Source organism: Stenella coeruleoalba (genome assembly GCF_951394435.1).
Source record: "Stenella coeruleoalba genome assembly, chromosome: 1".
NCBI lineage: Eukaryota > Metazoa > Chordata > Mammalia > Artiodactyla > Delphinidae > Stenella > Stenella coeruleoalba.
The window spans coordinates 6612128-6634917 of NC_137169.1; the positions used below are offsets into that span (position 1 = coordinate 6612128).

The window sequence follows — 22790 nt, forward strand, 5'->3', positions numbered from 1 at the left end:
CAAGTTGTACAACTTTTTCAACACATCCAAAAACACACGTCAGGTCAGTAATTCACAGAAACCAGCAGAAACCAGGTAGTCACAACAGGTTCACCTCATCTCTGAAATATACTTATAACTATGTGTTTGGCTAATTTCATAGCCATCTGTTATTCTTATGGACCTTTCTCTTATAATAGCCACTAAAACAGAGAAATTCAAATACTGACCTCTAATTCAACGTAACACAAACAACAAGTCTCCTGTCCAGAATTACATCAAACGGCCACAGTTCCTTTTTCAGTAATACCATGAGCAGGAGGCTGAAGCCCTCCACAGAGCATCTCTGTAAGTGGTCCTGCAGTGACTGTGCCACAGTGCACATACAGTTACCCCTAGACAATTACCTCCTAAAAGAAGACAGATGATTCTCACTGTGTCTAAAGTGAAACCGAAGTTTTCTAAACTAAACATGTGTAGCAGACAAGCTCAAAATAGGTCCACCTCCTCCCTTCTTGGTGCGTTAGCAACATTCAATTCTTTTTTTTTTTTAATTAATTGACTGATTGATTTTTGGCTGCGCTGGGTCTTCGTCGCTTGCTGCATGCGGGCTTTCCCTAGTTGCAGCGAGCGGGGGCTACTCTTTGTTGTGGTACGTGGGCTTCTCATTGCGGTGGCTTCTCTTGTTGCGGAGCACAGGCTCTAGGCATGTGCGCTTCACTAGTTGTGGCATGTGGGCTTCAGTAGTTATGGCTCGCAGGCTCAGAAGTTGTGGCACACGGGCTTAGTTTCTCCACAGCATGTGGGATCTTCCCAGACCAGGGCTCGAACCCGTGTCCCAATCCGCACTGGCAGGCCGATTCTTAACCACTGAGCCACCAGGGAAGCCCAACATTCAATTCTCTTAACACTTCCCCCAGAGGTTGGATTCTTTTTAGTGATGTCTTACACCTAGTATTTTCTCTCAGTTTTAAGAAGGTTTAAAGATGCTGTGAAGGGGCAGGGGAGGGGTACCTCAGAGAAGCAGGGGTCCATTTTTATATTGGGAGCTAAAAGTGAATCATTTCTAAGCAATGCGCTGAGGGGGCTGAGGCCCACCTTGATGACAACAGTATCAAAGGCGTAAATTTCCGAGGGTCATGAATCACTGCAGCGGGCTTTCCTGGTGGCGCAGTGGTTAAGAGTCCGCCTGCTGATGCGGGGGACACGGGTTCGTGCCCCGGTCCGGGAAGGTCCCACATGCCGCGGAGAGGCTAGGCCCGTGAGCCATGGCCGCTGGGCCTGTGCGTCCGGAGCCTGTGCTCCACAACGGGAGAGACCACAGCGGTGAGAGGCCCGCGTACCACAAAAAAAAAAAAAAAAAAGAAAAAGAAAAAGAATCACTGCAGCAAGCACATCTGCAGCGTGTGGTACTCCGCAAGCGCTTTGCAACCTTAACATTTCCATCCTCTACGGTCCTTCAATAGCCTCAAAGGATGCCTTGGATATCAAAGCCAGCCCCACATCTGCAAGACTGGCAATCAGCGTTCTAGAAAACTGCAAGAAGGCAGGCAAGATCCAAGCAAAATGGACTTTGGGAATGCAAGGAATTTGACGCCACCTGTATTCTTCTCCAGGAGTGATAAAAATATGACTCGTTCCCACAGAATTTGATTTGTAAGGGGAGAAATTACCCCAAATATCCAAACCAAATGAGAAAACCAATTATCTGAACACCTCATGGGAAAAGTAAGCACTTAACCAGCCAACTCTCCGCTGACTCAGGACCATTTTTTAAAAGGCGGGGCGGGGGGGGGGACCCCATACTAACTGTTGTTTTTTGTTTGCTTTTGTTTGGTTTTTTTTTTGCGATACGCAGGCCTCTCACTGTTGTGGCCTCTCCCGTTGCGGAGCACAGGCTCTGGACGCGCAGGCTCAGCAGCCATGGCTCACGGGCCCAGCCGCTCCGCAGCATGTGGGATCTTCCCGGACCGGGGTACAAACCCGTGTCCCCTGCATCGGCAAGCGGACTCTGAACCACTGCGCCACCAGGGAAGCCCTTAACTTTTAATTACAAATTAATCTTTGACTCCCAGAAAGTAAAAAAAACTTCAAAGCTTCCTTCCTGAGCAGTTAGACTGGAATAACCAACTTAAACAGCTTCTTAAATCATTTCAGGGGCCACATGCTAACAGTGCTCTCTCTAGATCTTAACATTAAAAGTTCACAGGCCTGTGACTGAGGTGGCAGGAAAAACTGCTACCTGCTCCTATCCCCTAAGTCAAACAACCTATTGATGTCGTCCTCGTTACATTTTTCCACCAAAAAATATATTTACAGATCTCTGAGATTTTTAAATTGCTGCGTTTATTAAAAAAGAAGAAAAAGGCAATGCATTATCACTCTCATAAAATGTATTTTTGATGTCTCTTGTCATAAAATGAAAACAATTTTATTTTAGGACAAGACATCTAAGTTCTCTACTACAGCTGAACACTAACTGAGCACTTAGCAGTAACTGCATGAAAACATCTAAAACAAATACACCTGCATGTAGTGTTTGTGTAAGAAATACATCAAGAAAACAGTGGGTTTCTCTAGAAGTAACATTACAGAAGATAAATACTGCTAGATTAAGTAAGGGTTGTGAGCTGCAATAGCCTAGGCTCCTGAGAAAGAAAACGATAACTGAAGTACTTCAGATTTGTAGAGGTTTTTTTTAAATAAATTTATTTATTTCATTTATTTATTTTTGACTGCATTGAGCCTTCATTGCTGCGCACAGGTTTTCTCTAGTTGCGGAGAGTGGGGTCTACTCTTTGTTGCGGTGCGTGGGCTCTAGGCGTGCAGCCTTCAGTAGTTGTGGCTCGCAGGCTCAGCAGTTGTGGCTCTTGGGCTCTAGAGCTCAGGCTCAGTAGTTGTTGCGCACCGGCTTAGTTGTTCCACAGCCTGTGGGATCTTCCGGGACCCGGGCTCGAACACGTGTCCCCTGCATTGGCAGGCAGATTCTTAACCACTGCGCCAACAGGGAAGCCCCCAGATTTGCAGAGTTTATTTTTTCAATTTACTTCCATATCAATTTTTTCATTTCAGTTGATGTACTACAGTCCCCATTCGACAGCTGAGCAAGTACGGCACTTCATCACCCTTTGAACGCACGGTACAGGTGGATTCAGAATCCAGGTCCTCTCACGCTAACTAATCAAGCTTATTTATAATGCTCATTGGTTGTCATGGTTCAGGACATTTTGGTGAAGCAAGAAAGAACATGAATTACACAGCACGTACAGTGTGTTTAAAAGACCCAATTATTCTCTCCTATCAAAGCAACATCACATATCAGCAAAACATTATTTCTAGGGTTATAAACAGTTTCCCCAAAGGTCACCCAGTTCTCATATCTCACCTTGACCCAAATGCACACAGCACACAAGAATTTTATTTGGGTATTTTTTTAGGACGGTGCTTCTAAGCCAAGAAACTGCCCTCAAGTATAAATGGAAACATACATAAATTAAGATAAATGCGATATTCAAGCCACTCAGTGTTCATATTAGTCTCACCCTAAGTAATCATGCCACTGACCCGAGTGTCAGTCAGCACCATCTTCAATCTCCCTATGAAGAGCTAAAGGAAAAGAAAATCTAATTAAAAGTCCAAGAAAAAAATCCACTTTAATCAAAACTACAAGCCAAAGGCCAAGGGACTTTATGGTAGGAAAAATCCTAAAACTTGAAAAAACTGTTAACAAGAAAAGAGATGTCAAGGGAGAAAAAGAGGAGACACTTTAATTTAAAGGATTAAAACCAAACCAGTCAAAAACAACTTTCCAAACAGAAGAAGCATAAAAATATGGAGAAATAATAGAAGATGAGGGGATTAAAGTGCAAAAGAATCACAGTTTTAAGGACATTTTACTAGGAAGAATAGGAAACTAAATGTTTAAAGCATTACTTTATAAAACTCAAAGTAAAGAATAACTGAGTTCTATCAAAATCAATAGAAAATCACTGTAAGACTCTGTCAACATCTTTCCCCAAGTGGAACAACCATACAGATGAGGGTCCCAGATATGACCAGTAATAAGAGCTACTATTCTGTAATAGTCCTTGGACAGGAGCTACCTGGGACTCTACTAGATGGGAGTCAATGCTAGAGGACAGAAAGATTTTGGTCAAAAAATCAGTCTGACAGTTGCCAGCACGCTTTTCTCCACAAGAAAATACCTGTGAAACATAACAGAAACACACACAAGCCAGATCACCATTGTTCTTAAAGTGAAGCCATGTAATCATCTCATCACACACACACACTTTAGTATATAATAAGAAACCTCTGAAATAAAAAATGACTATAGTAACTACAAAGGAGTTGACTCACCCACGTAAAAAAACTGACTTACTAATTTTAAACACTTACCATATTTTTTAAATCTTTTTACCTCAAAAGCTTTTACACTTCAGATTTCATATTTTTTTTTAATTTCAGAAAAAGTCGAAAAGTTTGTGTCACCTTTAGCAGTTGGAAATCAGTTTCAACTACAAGTTATTTAAAAGAAATCACTCCCCATCCAGTACCAAAGCACTGAGATTCCAAAGCAGTTGTCATGCATAATTCCATTTGGAACCCAGCTAGCCCAACTGTACTCTCAGGTAAGAGAGGCCTATACACTGGAAAAATAACAAGAAAAGTTGCATTTCCCATTTCCTGTTTTGGGCCTAATATGCCGATGAGCTTGGAAAGAGAGGACCTCAAGTTCAGCTTGATAGTTATTTACTACAAATAATAAAGCAATGGTTGGCACTCAATTTTTAAACAAATGAGTAAAACCCACAAAATGTATACTTTAAAAGGGTAAATTTTACAGTATGTGAATTATATCTCAGTAAAGTTATTTTTTAAATAAACAAATAAATGGTACTTGGAAAGAAGTGATCCATATAACATAAACCATCCAGCTCTACTACTGAGAGACAACAAAAATGTGTATTTTAAAATTCTGATATACAAAAAGATCATTAACTTCATTCATGGTCTAAGATGCAAATTAAAATAAAATATTGTACATTTTTCACCTATCAGATTACCAAAGATCAAGAACAGATAAGGAAATCTAAACCCTAAAACACTCTGTGTACACTGGCACATCTTGGAGGGCAATTTATTCACAGCTCTGAAAATTTAAAATGCACACACCTATTGCTGCAGCAATTCCACTCCTAAAAATTTACCCTACAGATACACCTATGCAATTGTACAGGTACAAGGATTAAAAAAAAAAGCCAGACTCAATCTAAGTGTCCATCAACAGGAAATTAAAGTATGCATCCACACAATGCCCCACTATGCAGATTTTTTTTAAAAGAAACACGAGGTATAATTACAATTGACTTGAAAAATGTGTGACTGGAGTATTAAGTAAAAAGCAAAATTCAAGATAGTATGTACAGCACATACATGTGCTTATATATGCATAGGAAATGTCTAGAAGAATATTGGGGGAGTGGGCACTACTCTTCTTGAACTGTATGAATCAATTATAATGAGTATACATTAATTTTATAATTACAACTTATATTTAATTACAATGCATCAGGCTCTCAAATAGTCTCACCCTGGTGTTAAGTCTCCCCATGCAATGACCCCTGTCTTTCCAGTGCTCTACTGTTCCAGCCGAACCAGTCTGTTCTTCCTTAGAGAAATCAGCCCAAAGGACTCCTCCTCCAAAATGCTCCTGCGATCTGGTTGGAACTGCTACCAGCAACAGCTTCAAACATAAATTACCTGAGTTGAAAGAACTATGTCTGCCTGCACCTGCTACAGAACATTTTTAAAGACTTTTTTTAAAAAAAGGAAACTGAAACACAATTTAATAATCCTCATCATAGAAGCAGCAAATGTACCATTTCCCATGTTTTCCAGACTTTGTGCCTTTGCTCCATGACATTTCCTGCCTGAAATCCTCTTAGCTACTTATCACATGTCCAAATCCTGCCAATCCTTCAAAACACAGGTTAAACACCTCCTCCTACACCACATCTTCCCTAAGGCCTCCAGCCAGAGCTTATTCTCTTTCTTAAACCACAGCACCAACACCTTGAGGTACTTTCCTCTACCTAGTACTCCACTGTGTACATGTCTTATTCTCACTGGTGAGAAAACTCTTCAAAGGCACACAACTGGTGTATACATCATTGTGTATACCCCAGTTCATACATAAATTAACCTGATGTGTTACTATAGCATCTAATAACAAAAGCATGGCAAGAATCTAAAAATAAAAAGCACAGCTTTTTCTTATGTATTTATGTCATATTTATACATGACAAACAGTAGGAGTATGAAAAGTAAGGTTCCCTCTCTCTCCATCCCCCTCCCCAGTGCCCTACCATGCCTCCTTAAAAGGCAATCACCATGATCAATTTCTTAACACAGGGTTTTAAGAAGTTCTTGGACACTATAACTTTATGACACATTCATAACTTTGGGTCTAAGTTGACAGAAGTAACTGGGATGTCAATTATGCAACTGCACACTGTGTACATGTATGCTGCGGCAAAGAAAATACGACAACCGACAGAAAGATAAACTGTGTCCTATGACTTACAAAATTAAATTTCTCCCGAGTTGTGAGAAGAAAAGTCATTGTTCATTAACAAGAAACTTATAGACTGTTTCAAGCATACCGATAAACCAAGTTATTAGAGTTTTTTCATAATGTAAAAACTGCTTAAGGATTCCATAAAGACTGTAAAATTCTCACTAAGGGCTTCCCTGGTGGCGCAGTGGTTGAGAGTCCGCCTGCCGATGCAGGGGACACGGGTTCATGTTCCGGTCGGGAAGATTCCACATGCCGCGGAGCAGCTGGGCCCGTGAGCCATGGCCGCTGAGCCTGCGCGTCCAGAGCCTGTGCTCTGCAACGGGAGAGGCCACAACAGTGAGAGGCCCACGTACCACAAAAACAAAAAATAAAATAAATAAAATAAAATTCTCACTAAGCTATGAAAAAGGTGCTAAGCCATTACAGATAAAATACTAAAGAAAAATGCAGATGTTTTATAAAGCTAGATATCTTAAAGAATATTAATAAACTGTTTATAAAAGCATTTCTCAATATCATATTAATAGCTAAAACATGTCTGCACAGTTTTCTAATTTATAAATGATAAGAATCAAATGTTTGGGCTTCCCTGGTGACGCAGTGGTTAAGAATCTGCCTGCCAATGCAGGGGATACAGGTTCGAGCCCTGGTCTGGGAAGATCCCACATGCCATGGAGCCACTAAGCCCGTGCACCACAACTACTGAGCCTGTGCTCTGGAGCCCGCGAGCCACAACTGCTGAGCCCCCGTGCCACAACTACCGAAGCCCGCACACCTAGAGCCCGTGCTCCGCAACAAGAGAAGCCACCGTGATGAGAAGCCTGTGCACCACAACAAAGAGTAGCCCCCCGCTCGCCACAACTAGAGAAAGCTAGTTGCGCACAGCAACGAAGACCCAACACAGCCAAAAATAAATAAATAAATTTATTTTTTAATGTCATTATCAAGAATTTGTCCAGAAATCAGCTTCCTGAATATGTCTTGGGGTTAAGAGATTAAGCCAAATCTCCTTTATCATCAACATCAATAATATTACACAATAAAATTATTCATTCAGTCATTCAACAAGTGAATGAAAACCTACGGCGTTCCTCACATGCTAGATGCAAGGAACACTGAGCTCCGCCCTCCTGGAGTTTACCTGAACAATGTACCTGAGATTGCAAAATCTGAAGGCGCACTCCAGGTGCCTCTTTTCTAACCTCCAAGTTAATCATCCCCCATCTGTCGTCATAGTCTTGTTTCAGACTGAGCATAATATGATTAGGCGTCAGTTCTGCTCTGTTAACATAATTATATATAATCATATTCCTCAAAGATTACACTCCCATTTCCAAAATTAAAATCAGCACATTACCGAAATGCCACAGTAGCTATCATTAATGGTGGGCCACTTTTCCAAATGGCAAATCTTATTTATCACATGACATTTCTCATTAATTTCATCTCAGAGAGTAACCTTATCCTTAAATTTGAAAAATACTTTGCACCTCCCCCCAGGTCCCAGGGGCTGATCTAAAAAACAGTCAGAATGTAGGGCTGCTAGACCTATAGCCAACTGTTTTTGGTTATTTCTCACAGGCCGTTAAACCAAGCTCACTAGAGAGCTGAAGGTGGACCAACAAGACGCGCCTCTCTCTCTCCATATCCTACCTTCCTGAACCTCTCTAAGAGGAGGGAGTATTAATCTGATGGGGTCACAGTCCACAACACTGACTGGACTTGTTTATAAATTCGAATATTAATTGCAGATTGAAAGTTACACACATATATGCTCAGGGATGGCCGTCATGCTCCTGCTCGTTTCTCTCACACACGCTCTAGAAGACTAACGTTTGGGTCTTTGGTACAGTGGTCAGCCAGAGGAGTGAGTCGGCGAGATTTAGGACGAAGGGAGGTGCCTAGGCTTTAAGTTTAAGCAATACACACCCCAACCCAGTTTATTAGACAGCTCTGTGTTGGTATTTTGGCCAAAAGCCCAATTAATAATAAAATAATACTTTGAATTTCCCACTTGCCATTATTCTACTTACATAAATCTCCTTTAGGAACATCACAAGGAAGAGGTACAGCTAAGTTATGATGTCTGATTATTCATTAACACCCCCAAACCTCACCAATACTTTCTGGTCTATGTCATTCACTTTACATTTAATCATGTACTGTTCTGTAGCATTTCCTATATTCAAGGAATAGTAAAAACTTTATGTTGCTGACTTAGAATTTATTTGAACCCTCTAGAGTTGACCCATTGCTCCTACATATCTTGCAGTTGTTGAGTGTTGCAGATAAAGAAACAGGACATAGTGGAAAGCTAGATCTATGGATGACAATGATACAGGAATAATTTTAAAAATTAGGCTAACATTGAGCACTTATTATTTACCAGAGACATTTTAAGCACTTTATATGTATTAATTACACTGGTCCTCACAACAAATTTATGAGTACTATTATTACCCCTACATTGCAGATGAGGAAACTGAGCCACAGAAAGTAGGTAACTTGCCTAAAGTCAGAGTTATTAAGCAGAAAGCTGGAAATTGAGTCTAGAGCTCTTAACTACTTTGCTACAATAGTATAATAGTTATGGGTGGACAAATACAGATTGGTAAATTTTGAGGCTCGGTGCCCAGAAGACATCCGAGGAGACAGAGGGCAACATGGGTCCAGATCTCAGAAGAGAGATCAGGGCTGTATTTATAAACTTGCAGGTTGGAAGCACTAGGTGGAATGAGGTCACTCTGGAAGACAGCGCTGAGGGAGGAGTTAATGGACAGAACCATGCGGAACACCAATATTTAAAATAAAGTTGACATTTTAAGTCAAACTGATGATGCAGTAAGCCGGTATTTTTGTATTACATACATATAAAACACACAGTAAATTATAAATCAAAATATGTAATAGGTATACCTACTCTGGGAACTAGAACTACAACGACTATGGGTTATGGAAGCACCTGCTTTCAATACACTGTTGGGCGCAGCACGTTAGACGGGACACCACCCACAACACTGTTTCAACGGGAGGGAATAATCTGCTCTAAAATCTACCTTCAGAAATGACCTCCAAGGAATACAGAGTTGTGAAAAGAAAGACAGCCTAAATAGATGGCCAAATTTCAATGATTCTAAGGCACACGATGTTTCACATTTGTAAGTCAGGAGAACTGGGACAGGTCTCACATAGTTTAATTGGCAGCATTTTATTTCTTAGTGGTACATAAAATATGGTGCATCTTACTACTGATGGTATCTTAAGACACCATGAAATGTGTCTTTTAGAATACATCCCATTCTACATGTGAGCATACATACGGTATAGTTACAGGAAAGCTTTCTGCTTACAAGGGGTTTACAATCTAATGGAAAGAACATGATTAACAATAAGATACAAATGCAAAGAATAAACATTGATACAAGATATGAAGTGATAAAATGAGTGAAAAGGTTAAAGAACTGAAGGTACTTAATTGCTAGGAAATATGAGTAGCCAAACCAAAACAACTTAAGGCAGTGTGTCCTAAGCACAGTTTTAACTGAAATAGATGAAATCTGATGGAACAACAACAGAAAGAAGGTAGGAAATAAATGATATCTCAACAAAGGCAGAGAGAGAAGATGAATAATGTGAGGTTATGGTCACATCTCTCTCCTCTTAGAACCAGCAACTACCTGCTAGTTAAAGTAAAGCACTGCTTGAAGATAACTAATCAAAGGGGAAGGCTTTTTTTAATCTTCTGTATCTCTCTCCTTTGAATCCCTGTGATAGCTTTTCTTCTTAATCTATTTATTTATTTATTTTTGGCTGCATTGTGTCTTCGTTGCTGCACGTGGGCTTTCTCTAGTTGCAGTGAGCGGGGGGGGGGGGGGGGGGGGGGGGGGGGGGGGGGGGGGCTACTCTTCAGTGCAGTGCATGGGCTTCTCATTGCGGTGGCTTCTCTTGTTGTGGCGTGCGGGCTTCAGTAGTCGTGGCACGCAGGCTTAGCTGCTCCGTGGCATGTGGGATCTTCCCAGACCAGGGCTCAAACCCGTGTCCCCTGCATTGGCAGGTGTATTCTTAACCACTGAGGCACCAGGGAAGCCCCCCCTGTAGTAGTTTTAAAATCTACAAATTCTTTGATACTCCTCCCTTCAAGAGCTGCATCTTAACTCCCTTCTCTTTGCCTGTGGGCTGGACTTAGTGACCTGATTCTAACTAATGGAAGTGATGGAAGTGACAGTGTGTGACTTCTGAGACGAAGCCATAAAAAACTTCCTCCTCGCTTTCTCTCTTTCCCCTCCCTCCTCTCATTCTGGGGGAAGCCAAATGCCATGTAATGAGGTCATACAGGTAACCATATGGAAAGGTCTATGTGGCAAGCAACCAAGGCTTCTTGCAGAGGCCTTTCTTCCCACAGCCCAGTGAGTGAGTCACTTGGAAGCGGAGCCTCCAGCCCCGATCAAGCCTTCAGATGATGGCAGCTCCAGCTGCATCCTAACTGCAACCTCAGGAGAGACCTCTGAGCCAGAACCACTCAACTAGGCCACTCCCAGACTACTGACCACAGAAACTGTGAGATAATGAATTTTACTGTGCTGTCACCAAGTTTTGAGGTAATTTGTTATGCTGCAATACATAACTAATACAACCCCAGAATATTTTGTGTCTCTAAAATACCTTTTTTTTAATTTTATTGAAGTATGGTTGATTTACAATGTTGTGTTAATTTCTGTTGTACAGCAAAGTGATTCCATTATACATTTATGTATATTCTTTTTCACATTCTTTTCGATTACGGCTTATCACAGGATACTGAATATAGTTCCCTGTGCTATACGGTAGAACCTTGTTGTTTATCCCCTAAAACACTTACCTTTATCTTCTAACAGTTAAATGTACACCGATGGCCAGTATAGAGAAAATTTCTAGAAGGCTGCTCTCTTCATCTTTACATGCCTATAAGGCTTACTTCAGTGAACTGCATAGTTAAGTACCTGTTTTTGTTTATTATTTGTAAAAAGACTAGTGCTTATACAATTGACTGCAGTTATCCAAAAATGAAGTGATTATATCTTGAATAAGAGTATAGCTACTGGGGGCTTCCCTGGTGGCGCAGTGGTTGAGAGTCCGCCTGCCGATGCAGGGGACACGGGTTTGTGCCCCGGTCTGGGAAGATCCCACATGCCGCAGAGCGGCTGGGCCCATGAGCCATGGCCGCTGAGCCTGCGCGTCCAGAGTCTGTGCTCCACAACGGGAGAGGCCACAACAGTGAGAGGCCCGCGTACCGCAAAAAAAAAAAAAAAGAAGAGTATAGCTACTGGAGCAGGGTAAAAAAGAAAAATATTGATTTGACCTGATTACAAGATGGAATGAGGGATAACAGATGCAACAATCAAAAGTAACTCCAGAATGACAAATGCATAAGGTGCAAATAGTAGTTATGTTGTACCCTTGGAAAGACTGAAGTGGAAAACTTGCTTGAAGAAAAACAGTAGAGAGTGGCAAAGCACTATAACAGTAACACCCAGAACTGACTTCTTCATTATTAAGGAAAAAAGGACAAGCTACTTGATTAAGAAAGGATTAGCTTCACATGTGTTTCTCAAACTGTTCTACAGAATAGTGGTTCTCATTAAAACATCACAGGTATTCTTTGGGGAAGGGAAAAACAAACAAACAAAAACCCTCTACATACCACAGTCCTAAGTTTTTAAGGCTTTAGGGTGCTAATATGCATTATAAATTTATTTGACCTTAGAACAGTTAAAATACTTGCAGCATTTTAGTATGCCATGAATATAGTTTGGGAAACACCAAATTGGGTAAGCAGGTAGGTAGACAAGTAGATGAGGAGATTCATAGGAAATAAAACAAGACAAATGCAAAAAAATGACCTCACCTAAAAAAGAGAACATAACTGACTACCACTGATGATTATGTACAGTTTCTTAAAGGAAAATAAACTTAGATAAGCTATCAAAAGCAACAACAGCTGCACCAGATGTCAGGGAAAATGAAGATGGAAAAAACGTGATAGGATAGAAAAGAAGAAAATAAATTTCCTTTCCATAGGCCATGGCTCAGAATGCCTTCCATCCCCTCAGCTCCTACTGTGCACCTCATGAGAGCTGGTGTGAGCACCCCGCCATCTAGAAGGTAGGCAGGTAGCTTAAGAGGCGGTCTGATCCCAAACCCTTTACCAACAGTGATGATAACTAACAACCTATCAGATCTTCTTTCTTGGGAAATGTTAAATATATTAAGAGTCCTGGGCTTCCCTTGAGGCGCAGTGGTTGAGAGTCCGCCTGCCGATGCAGGGGACGCGGGTTCGTGCCCCGGTCCGGGAAGATCCCACATGCCGCGGAGCGGCTGGGCCCGTGAGCCATGGCCGCTGAGCCTGCGCGTCTGGAGCCTGTGCTCCGCAACAGGAGAGGCCACAACAGTGAGAGGCCCGTGTACCAAAAAAAAAAAAAGTGTCCTTAGTGGAAGTGGAAGCAGAGGGACAAAGACACGAAGAAACCAGAGATAAAGCAGTTGAGTGAAGAGTAGAAGATTAGGTGGGCAAGCTCTGGCTGTTTAGTGCCTTGTGCAGGAAAAGAACACCTTTCTTCAATAAGAAATTTAAGTTATTATTGTTCAACCTGAACAACCTTATGTGATGGCCCTGCCAGAGACAGCAGGATCTCAGCCAGGTGATGCCCCTTCAGTCACATTCAATGACCCACCCAGAAAGGGAGAGGGAAGGGAAAGAGGAGTGAATGGGCAGGAGGAACACAGGCTCTGCCTTTAATAAGGAGCATCTAGTTTATTTTTTTTTAATTTTTTCTCTTTTTTTAAATGTATTTATTTTTATTTATTTATTGTTTTTGGCTGCATTGGGTTTCGTTGCTGCGCACGGGCTTTCTCCAGTTGCAGCAAGCGGGGGCCACTTCTTCCCTGCGGTGCACAGGTTTCTCATTGCGGTGGCCTCTCCTGCTGCAGAGCGTGGGCTCTAGGCGTGCAGGCTTCAGCAGTTGCAGCACGAGGGCTCAGCAGTTGTGGCTCGCAGGCTTAGTTGCTCTGTGGCATGCGGAATCTTCCTGGACCAGAGATCGAACCAGTGTCCCCTGCATTGGCAGGTGGACTCCAAACCACTGTGCCACCAGGGAAGTCCCAGAAGCATCTAGTTTAAATCCACCTGAGTGATGTTTTCATACACCAAATATGTTTTCAAATCAGTGGCCAGAGTCTACCCACCCCATGAGGAATCAAGCCAAGCTGTTCTAGCGTCGATACACTTCCCCAGAGTAGCCAGGTTCTGCCCAGGAAGGGAGAGGTTTCCAGAGCCTCCCAGGCAGCTTCTCTGAATTCATACATGCAGACACATGCCCACACTCCAGCTGGCTCACCCTCCTCAGTTGTGTTCACGCCACACACTAAGTGCCACGGCAACTCCACCGCCTCCTGCTCCCCACCCCCCAAAGAAGTCAGGGCATCAGGAATCAGACCTCTGGGAGCCAGTGGACACCTGTAGGTGTCTCTGCTGAGCGTGGCCGTGGCCATGGCCATGGGTGCTGGAATGGGTCTCTGCAGGAGGGGCTCTCCCGTGCTGCTCCAACACTCTGCCTAGAGATGTTGCACGGCCATGCTTGCTCACGAGTTCTCCTTAAGGTTAGTCCAGGCCCACAGCGCAAACACTGTGCCCTTATGAATGGTGTCCTTATGCTACACACAGTCTGGACATCCATACACTGCCCCGGCGCTAGGGTATACGGTAAAAAACGCTTCCCACTGAGGCGGCAACGCGGTAATCGGGTCACTAAAGCTGGGCAGCGTCCATACCCCTAACAGCATTCTGGCATCCACAAGACCCGTCTGAACCTGTGGTGCTTCCGTGAGGCCTCTCGAAGTTTAAATTTCTGTTCCACTTTTTCCCAATATGTGAGAATGACTTGGAAGACTCTCTGCTCCTCGTACAAAACCCTCACAAGTCACATGTATATAACTAGTTTAAAATCAGGATGTGACCCGTAGCCTCAACTTCTGTTGCAAAAGCCCAAGACAAATAGGCTGTAAGAATTCCTCAAATACCAAGTGATCTATGAATTAGAAGTCTTATCATTTTGTAACGTAACCACATAAAGAAATAGTCCACAATTAAGTATGTTGCTGACATACTGGCAAATTTTACCAAATAAAAACAACAATTTTACACTAGCACAAACAGGTCACCTTACCAAAAAACCTCATACAGTATTAGCAGTCCTACTGACCTTGTTACCTAACGTACAGACACATATTACATCTTGCATTGCTTGCCAAACCAACAAGTTATACAAATCACAATTCCAAACAAAATCCAATCTAGAAAATAGATTTCGTATTTCAGCATATTTGAGTTATTTGTGGTCAAATGTTCACTAAAATGTCTTAAGCAATCCTAACCATTTTCTCCTCATTATTTAAAAAACACTAGCACTCTCTTAGACAAGAAACTAAGCACAAGCCAACAGGCTCACCAAAATCACACTTAGGACAAGCAGAGCTACAAATCTGGAATAATTACCAAGATATTAATTATTAACAATTACTTAACTATGATTTAAGAGAAATTCTTGGTTGTTGAAAAACCCTACAACGAACTAGAGCACATTATCAGAAACTGATTATCTCAGACAATAGTGTATTGTTTCAGGGTGTGTGTGTGTGTGTGTGTGTGTAATGAAGTTCACAGCTGTGCTACACTAATGACTCAAACACCTGAATTCTCTGCTATCTTAACCTTTAAATCAACTACAAAAGAAGCTGCCAAAAGCAGTTAGGAGAAAACCACAAAATTCCCCAAAGAACTTGGTATATACGACTGATTTTACTACGTAAATTTTCATTACTGAGATTTGAACAAGATGTTAGAGAGTCAAAACTAATTTTAAAAGCAAGGGGTGCTTACTAAATCCATAATAATATGCAACATACACTGGTTTTTCGAAGGGCACAAGCCATATTCGTGTGTGTGTGTTTACAGCACCTGGCATATTTCTGTTCAATATTACATATAATTGTTGCAGGACCTGACAATGATTACTGTCTCACTTTATAAAAACTTTATGACTAACCATTAAGTCAAAGTTGAAAAAGTAACTGGTGCATTTATTTCTTGATTTAGGTTACCTTCTTGTTGTGAATTGGTTCTCAGTTATTCTAGTTACCTTGTAACAAAACATTGGCAGAGACTATAGGGGATTGAAATTACCTGACTCTACTCTTGCTGAATAAATAATACATTTGACCTGTTCACATTTCATTGTAAAAGATCCACAGCTTTAGAGATTACACTCTAAGCTTTGAAAGCAAAGTGAATCAGAAATCACATTCCTAAGAGCAGCCAGTCTGGAACAGAAGATGTTTATTCTACACTGAATCCCCCTTGCCACTGCAAACCTCTCTAACAGTTCATTACGCTTAAAACAGTTGAGATGGGTAGGACGTATTATAATAAGAATTCTTCAAGGTATTTATCAAGCAGATTACCTCTGAAACTACAGCTTGGTTTAGAAGCCTTTGAGCAGAAATTTGGCCTTCTGTGTTAATCTGTACATACTCATTTCGCATCTTCTCTTGATTCTTATTTTTTTTTACTCTAGTCCATAGAACAATTTATCCTATCAGACTTAATTTTGTTTATATGACTCTTGGAAACACTACTGCAGTGCAGCACTATTACATATGCAAAACTGCTGATTTCAGTGAGCTCCTCTCCTACCCCTCCATCCCCCACCCCTCCCACCCCCATTAAATCTTGGGGGAAAAGTGCTGGGTCCAGTGCTGGGATTTTTCTTTTCTATAGGGTAGGTCTACTTGACTTTTTACTAATGATACCGAAAACTTTTTAAAGACTGCTAGTGTGGGGCTTCCCTGGTGGTCCACCGGCTAATACTCCCGAGTTCCCAGTGCTGTGGGCCTGGGTTCAATCCCTGGTCAGGGAACTAGATCCCACATGCTACAACTAAAGATCCTGCATGCTGCAACTAAGATCCGGCGCAGCCAAATAAATAAATAAAAAGACTGCTAGAGTATGTAGAGTTTCAGACACCAAGAACACAAATAAGCCCCCTTACCTTTTTTAATATTTCAAGGCAAACTGTATTTCTCATAAAAGAGAGTCCTTGGAAGTCACAATGTATAAATACTTCTAATAACAGAACAAATTAATGTCAAGACAGCCAGTAATGTAAAAAGCCTCAGTGCAGCCGTGCCTGTCAAAGAGCATCTGTGTTAGTAGCTCAGGGAAGTGGCATGTGCAGGAAAGCACTACAACAGTGTTCAAAAGAAAATCATTAGGCCTCAGAGGTTAATCCCCTCCCCCATCCTCTTCCTCCGGATCCTTCAAGGCAATTAACCAGTAGAAGGCGCTACTCTGCAACCCACAATATTCACACCAACCTGCATCCTTGGCCCAGAGCTGGGTCTAACCCAGGTGTACTCTTCTCAGCCTATTCCCTGTCCAGCGTTCCAGGAAGCCTCTACATTAGCCCCAAAAGCAGAAAACCAGATCTTTTCTTATAACCCCGATTTTTAAAACAATACAAAACAAAACACAGAGAGCTCAACAGCCAGTATACCTGTCTTATCAAACCTACAGACCACCACCAATATGTCAAAACATAAACACACACACTTTGCTAACTATTAATCTCAAATACAATCTTTATAATCTTAACTGAGACAATCTACTTTTACCTAGAAAAGACGACCCTGGTCACATTCACTACAGTTACAGTCAACTAAACAAATCACTGTCTCCAACAAAGTCAGGGGCAATGAGGAATACGAAAGCTGACTATAAGGCCACGACATATAACGAGGGATTTTATCTTCACATGCACAAAAAAGAAAGAACAGTAGAAACCAGGGCTGCAAAGGCAAGAAGGGGTGATGGAAAAGAGCAGTCTCTGAACATGTTTTTGAGTGTCCTTTAGTTTCTGACGTACTCTTCTGCCTCTCAACAAGGTTGCAAAAAAAGGCCAGACAGAAGATGGGTGAAGAAAATTGAAGAAGAAAAGCACCCACCCTTCCTCCATCTCCTCTCCCCTCTCCCAAAAAGAGCTGTGTTTGTCTGTGCAAACCTAGTCCCAAATATGGGAGAGAGAGAATGAATGTGTGTATGGAAGAACAATGAGCCCTCTGCCTGGTATTTTGTGTGTGTGTGTGTGTGTGTACGTGTGTGTGTGTGTGTGTGTCTGCCTCTGCCTTTTTTCCCTTCGACCTCAACAAGGAGAGCTGGAGGCCAGCTTCCCATCCAGCCTAGGCCATCGAAATCCAAACTGGTTCATAATTTACGGTGGAATTAACTCAGCAAGCAAATAGAGGAAAGGAAATAGCTACCCAAAGATGATTTTACTATTGTATAAATCCATCCTCTCTCCCCTCCCCCAACAGACTGAGACTACAGAAACCAGTGTACACCAGACAAAAAGGTCTCTCTTTAAATGGAAAGCAATTATGGAAACTGCTTCAAATCTAAACATAGGACGTGTTAATTTGTGTTACATTAAAATGTTTGTTGTGCAATTCACCGAGTTACCCTTTTACTAGTTATCTTTTTTGTGTTTAAAAAATTGCTTTGGAGAAAACTATTTCAGGATTCATACAAAACTACTTTCTAAATGTACCTTAAAATAGCAACACATACTGAAACATTTAAAGCACCCATTTTCTCAAGGACACATTTTGCTTAAATCAATGTTTGAAGTCTGTAATCCAGAAAAAACTGTAAGCAAACCTTGGAAAAGAGGCAGAGGAAAATGACAATTCAACAATGAATCATTCTGTTTTCCTTTCAACAACTTCTCAAGCAACCAGTTTCAAAGGAAACCTGCAATACTTTCTCCCTCCCAACACATGATCTATGTAAAACTACTTTTTCTTCTTTCCAAAACCCTAAAAAATATACTACTACTAAAAAAATAAAAGCCACTCTCCTTCAGAGAGCTGAACTAAAACATGATAGTAAGAATCCTCTGCTGCCGCAAGTGATTTTTGGTTTTAAAATTCAAGAACCACACAGAGCAAAGGACTAGAGATTTCGAACACAAAGAGAGTATCTTCCCCTAACGTGAAAATGAGACTTTAAGAAAAGTCCAACCCCCAAGACCCCCAAATCCACAAACATTCAAGAAATTCAGTTTCTGTCCTGGACTTCTCCCTCCGCGCCTCCCCGCCCCCCGCCCCCCAGTTCAGCCCATGATTTAGTCACATGAAACAGTTTAACCTCAGACAAGTCAAACCAGAGCAGGACTAAGCAGCAATGAAAGAGCAGGGGTCAGCGGGCGAGAGGGACAGCTACCTGGCCCGCACAGGGCCAAGCGGCCCCCGGCCCTTTATTCCCGCCCGCCCCGGCCGTGCGCGGCCCCCACCCGGGACCCGGGCTTCCATGCCGAGCCCTCGGCCCGCCCCACGCCCGGGCCCAGGACGAGGGGCCACAACAGCGGGCAGACGCCGCGCGCGGGCAACTTGGAGACTTACCTCCCCCGGACGCGCTACACCATCAACGGAGGTGTGTTCGAACGGCTCCTGGGAAAGTGGGGGGACGGGGCGGGAGGCCCGCGGGGCTGGGGCCGCCGGGCTCGGGCCGAGGGCTGGCCGGCCGCGGGGACAGAGCCGGGGGCTGCGTGGGCTTCTCTCCCGTGACCTTTCGTGCGGGCTCCACCAGGCTCCGCGCTCGGCCAGTCCTTCAGGAACGGGAGCCAAGGCTCATGTCTGGTTTTGTTTTTCTGAGGGCGAGGGGGCTCCCGGAGGATGATGGTGTATTTTTTTCCCCCTCAAGTAGGAGAGAAAACGAGGCAGAGACAATGTGGGAGACGAGCGAGGGGAGAGAAGCGCGGAGGCGGGGGCGAGACCCGAGCCGGGCGAGCGTTTCGGGCGTGCGGGAGGAAGAGGAGGCTACGAGCGCGGGGAACGACTCGCGAGCGTCTGTAGGAGCGGCGGCGCCTCGGCTATGGTGGCCGAGCCGCGGCGGGGCTGCTGTACCGACCCACCGCCCACTCCGCGCTCGGGCCCGGCCCACCTCGCAGTATCGCGCCTCACCATTGGCGAGGCCCGGCGTGACGCATGAGGAGGCCGGGCCAATGGGAGGCGGAGGGCGGGCGAAGGGGCAGGACTTCTTTGAGACTGAGCTTGCTCGCTCTCCCTCTTTCTCTCTCTCTCTCTTTTTTTTTTTTTTTTTTTTTTTTTTTTTTCCTCCTCTTTCTAATAAAATGAGCAGAAAAGAAGGAGGGGAGCGGCAGAGCTCTGGCTCCGCGGCGGCCCGGCTTGAGCGCGCGCTCCAGGAGGTGGCCTGGCGGTGGGCTGGGTTCCCCGCCGGCCGTGTCTTTGTGCGGGTCCCGGGCCGCGGCGCGCAGCGGGCAGGTCCCAGGGGCGGGATTGGCTGGAGCCCAGTGCTCCTGTTATTACCAGGGTCACGGTTTGCCTTTTCAGCCACTTAAGATGCGGATTCATATCCCTGGGGGGACCTGGAGTGGGTTCGAACGATTCGCTCAAAGACTCGAAATTCTGATGCATATTAACGTCTTCAAAATAAGTCTATGGTAAAGATTAAATAGAAAAAGAAAATAGAAATTGGTAGGGGCTTCCCTGGTGGCGCGGTGGTTAAGAATCCGCCTACCAATGCAAGGGGACGTGGGTTTTAGCCCTGGTCTAGGAAGATCCCGCATGCCGGGGAACAGATAATCCTGTATGCCACAACTACTGAGCCTGCGCTCCAAAGCCCGCAGGCCACAGCTACTGAGACCACGTGCCACAACTACTGAAGCCCAAGTGTCTAGAGCCCATACTCCTCAACAAGAGAAGCCACGGCAATGAGAAACCCTCGCACCGCAATGAAGAGTAGCCCCACTCACCACAACTAGAGAAAGCCTGCGGGCAGCAATGAAAACCTAAGCCAAAAATAAATAAAATAAATAAATTTATTTAAAGAAAAAAAGAAATTGGTAGATTGCACTGCTTATTTGAAAAAAAGTATAAAGATGAAAAGCCTGAAAATTCTCATCAAGGAATAAAGAAGGAACACAGACACACAGAGGATTTCGGAAAGAGCGGCGTGTATAAAACTCTATGCCGTAAGTTTGAAAAAAAAAAATCCAAGTATCACCTTTTCTGTGAAAAACATTGTATTGTGTCCCACTTTCCCAAAAACTGATAATCACAGGGTCTACAATGCTATAAGGGGAGTGAGGGGCAGGACAAATGCTCATATTCTATTTAACATAATTTATAGGATTGAAGGGTTTGGAATTTTTAATTATGATTAGCAGTTTTTGAAATGCATATCATGCTTATTGAGTTCTTTCACAGACCCTGGCATGAATCCAGGGTGAATCATCAACCTATTGTTAGTTTGTTAATACACTATAAATGCTTATTGGAGTCCTTGTATCACACACTCTTCCTGAAGGAGTTCAGATCTGTATATAATAGAATAATTAAGGGATAGAACATAGTGCAAAATAATTCACTCATCTATTTAAAATGAAGTGATAATTTTCTCTTTGCAATATCTATTCAGATTGCAGTTTCCCACATCCAACAGTTTAAAAAATGATAGGGGGCTTCCCTGGTGGCACAGTGGTTGAGAATCCACCTGCCAATGCATGGAACATGGGTTCGAGCCCTGGCGCGGGAAGATCCCACATGCCACGGAGCAACTAAGCCCGTGCACCACAACTACTGAGCCTGTGCTCTAGAGCCAATGAGCCACAACTACTGAGCCTGCATGTCACAACTACTGAAGCCCACACGTCTAGAGCCCGTGCTCGGCAACAAGAGAAGCCACCGCGATGAGAAACCCGCGCACCGCATTGAAAAGTAGCCCCCGCCCGCCGCAACTAGAGAAAGCCTGAGCGCAGCAACTAAGACCCAAGGCAGCTAAAAATTTTTTAAAATTAATAAAAATTAATTACTTTTTATTAATTATTTTTTTTTAATTTTTGGCTGTGTTGGGTCTTCGTTTCTGTGCGAGGGTTTTCTCTGGTTGCGGCAAGCGGGGGCCACTCTTCATCGCGGTGCGCGGGCCTCTCACTGTTGTGGTCTCTCCCGTTGCGGAGCACAGGCTGCAGACGCCCAGGCTCAGTGGTTGTGGCTCACGGGCCTAGTTGCTCCACGGCATGTGGGATCTTCCCAGACCAGGGTTCGAACCCGCGTCCCCTGAATTGGCAGGCAGACTCTCAACGATTGCGCCACCAGGGAAGCCCTAATTAATTGATTTTTTTTAAATGATAGGACTAGTAGATATTATTGGACTGTGACCCAAGGGATCTAAAATCAAATGGGTCTTTGCCATTACCTTTCTGAGTAACTTTCAGCAGGAAAAATCCTGTCTGCTGCAATTCCTTCAGCTATGAAATGGGAAAACTAGTTAGTACCGCCTTATCTATCTAATATGTGAGAACTGAATTTTACAGCATAATAAATTCAGTAAACGGTTCTCAGATGGAACTATTCCACATCAGTTTGGAAATAATGAAGGGTAAAGTGCATTAGTTAGATGGCTTCAGTTTCCACCAAAATCTGCATTCCCAGGAGTACTATTTCTAAGAAAGGTTCAGCTCCATGGTGGAGGAATGGATGACAGTTCCAAGGTGATGCCCGTGGATCCTGCAGTGCCATTCAGCAGGGAAGAGAAAGGTTCTCAAGATCAGGAAACTATATTTACCTAGTACTAGGGACTGACATCCTTTTCATTTAGTTTTTTTTTTTAATGTAGATTTAGAAGTCTCCAAATTTCACATCGTTATAAAGCATAATATTATGGTATTGGGCCAAAAATTAGCAAACTAGACCTTTTTAACTATAACAATCACATGCAAGAATTGTAGTCCAACTATAAAGCCAGAGAATACAGGCTTTCTTCCAAGGAACTAAGAGACTGATAAGGTAATAACAATACACTGTAACAAGAACAACGATTAAACCATTGATTGAAAGGTTATTATGTTCCAAGTGCCAGGCAAAGCATGTTGCTTTCTCAGTCCACTTAGTCCTGACAGCAGCCCATGATGTGTATTATTATTATCTCCATTTTAAAGGTCAAGAAACTGGGGCTTAGAGAAGTTAAACAACTTGCTCAAGGTGAAAGAGTTCAAATATCCAGTGGGATTTTTTCCCATTATGAAATTAGAGAAAGTTTCATTATTTTCTTTTTAGCAAGCTTTAGAATATGGAGAACACTTATCTGAATCTGAAAACATCAGGAAGGACTTTCGTTAGTTTT

At 43.0% G+C, this 22790-nt stretch overlaps 1 protein-coding gene across 1 annotated transcript in view; it reads right to left on the bottom strand.

Moving 5' to 3' along the window:
• The window catches only part of RERE (arginine-glutamic acid dipeptide repeats), a 427549-nt gene extending 406852 nt beyond the window's left edge, over positions 1-20697 (bottom strand). Inside the window, exon 1 of the mRNA XM_079924820.1 lies at positions 19049-20697. The gene's annotated coding sequence lies outside the window, so the exon portion shown is untranslated. The remainder of the gene's footprint in view (positions 1-19048) is intronic.
• Between the last annotated feature and the right edge of the window lie 2093 nt (positions 20698-22790).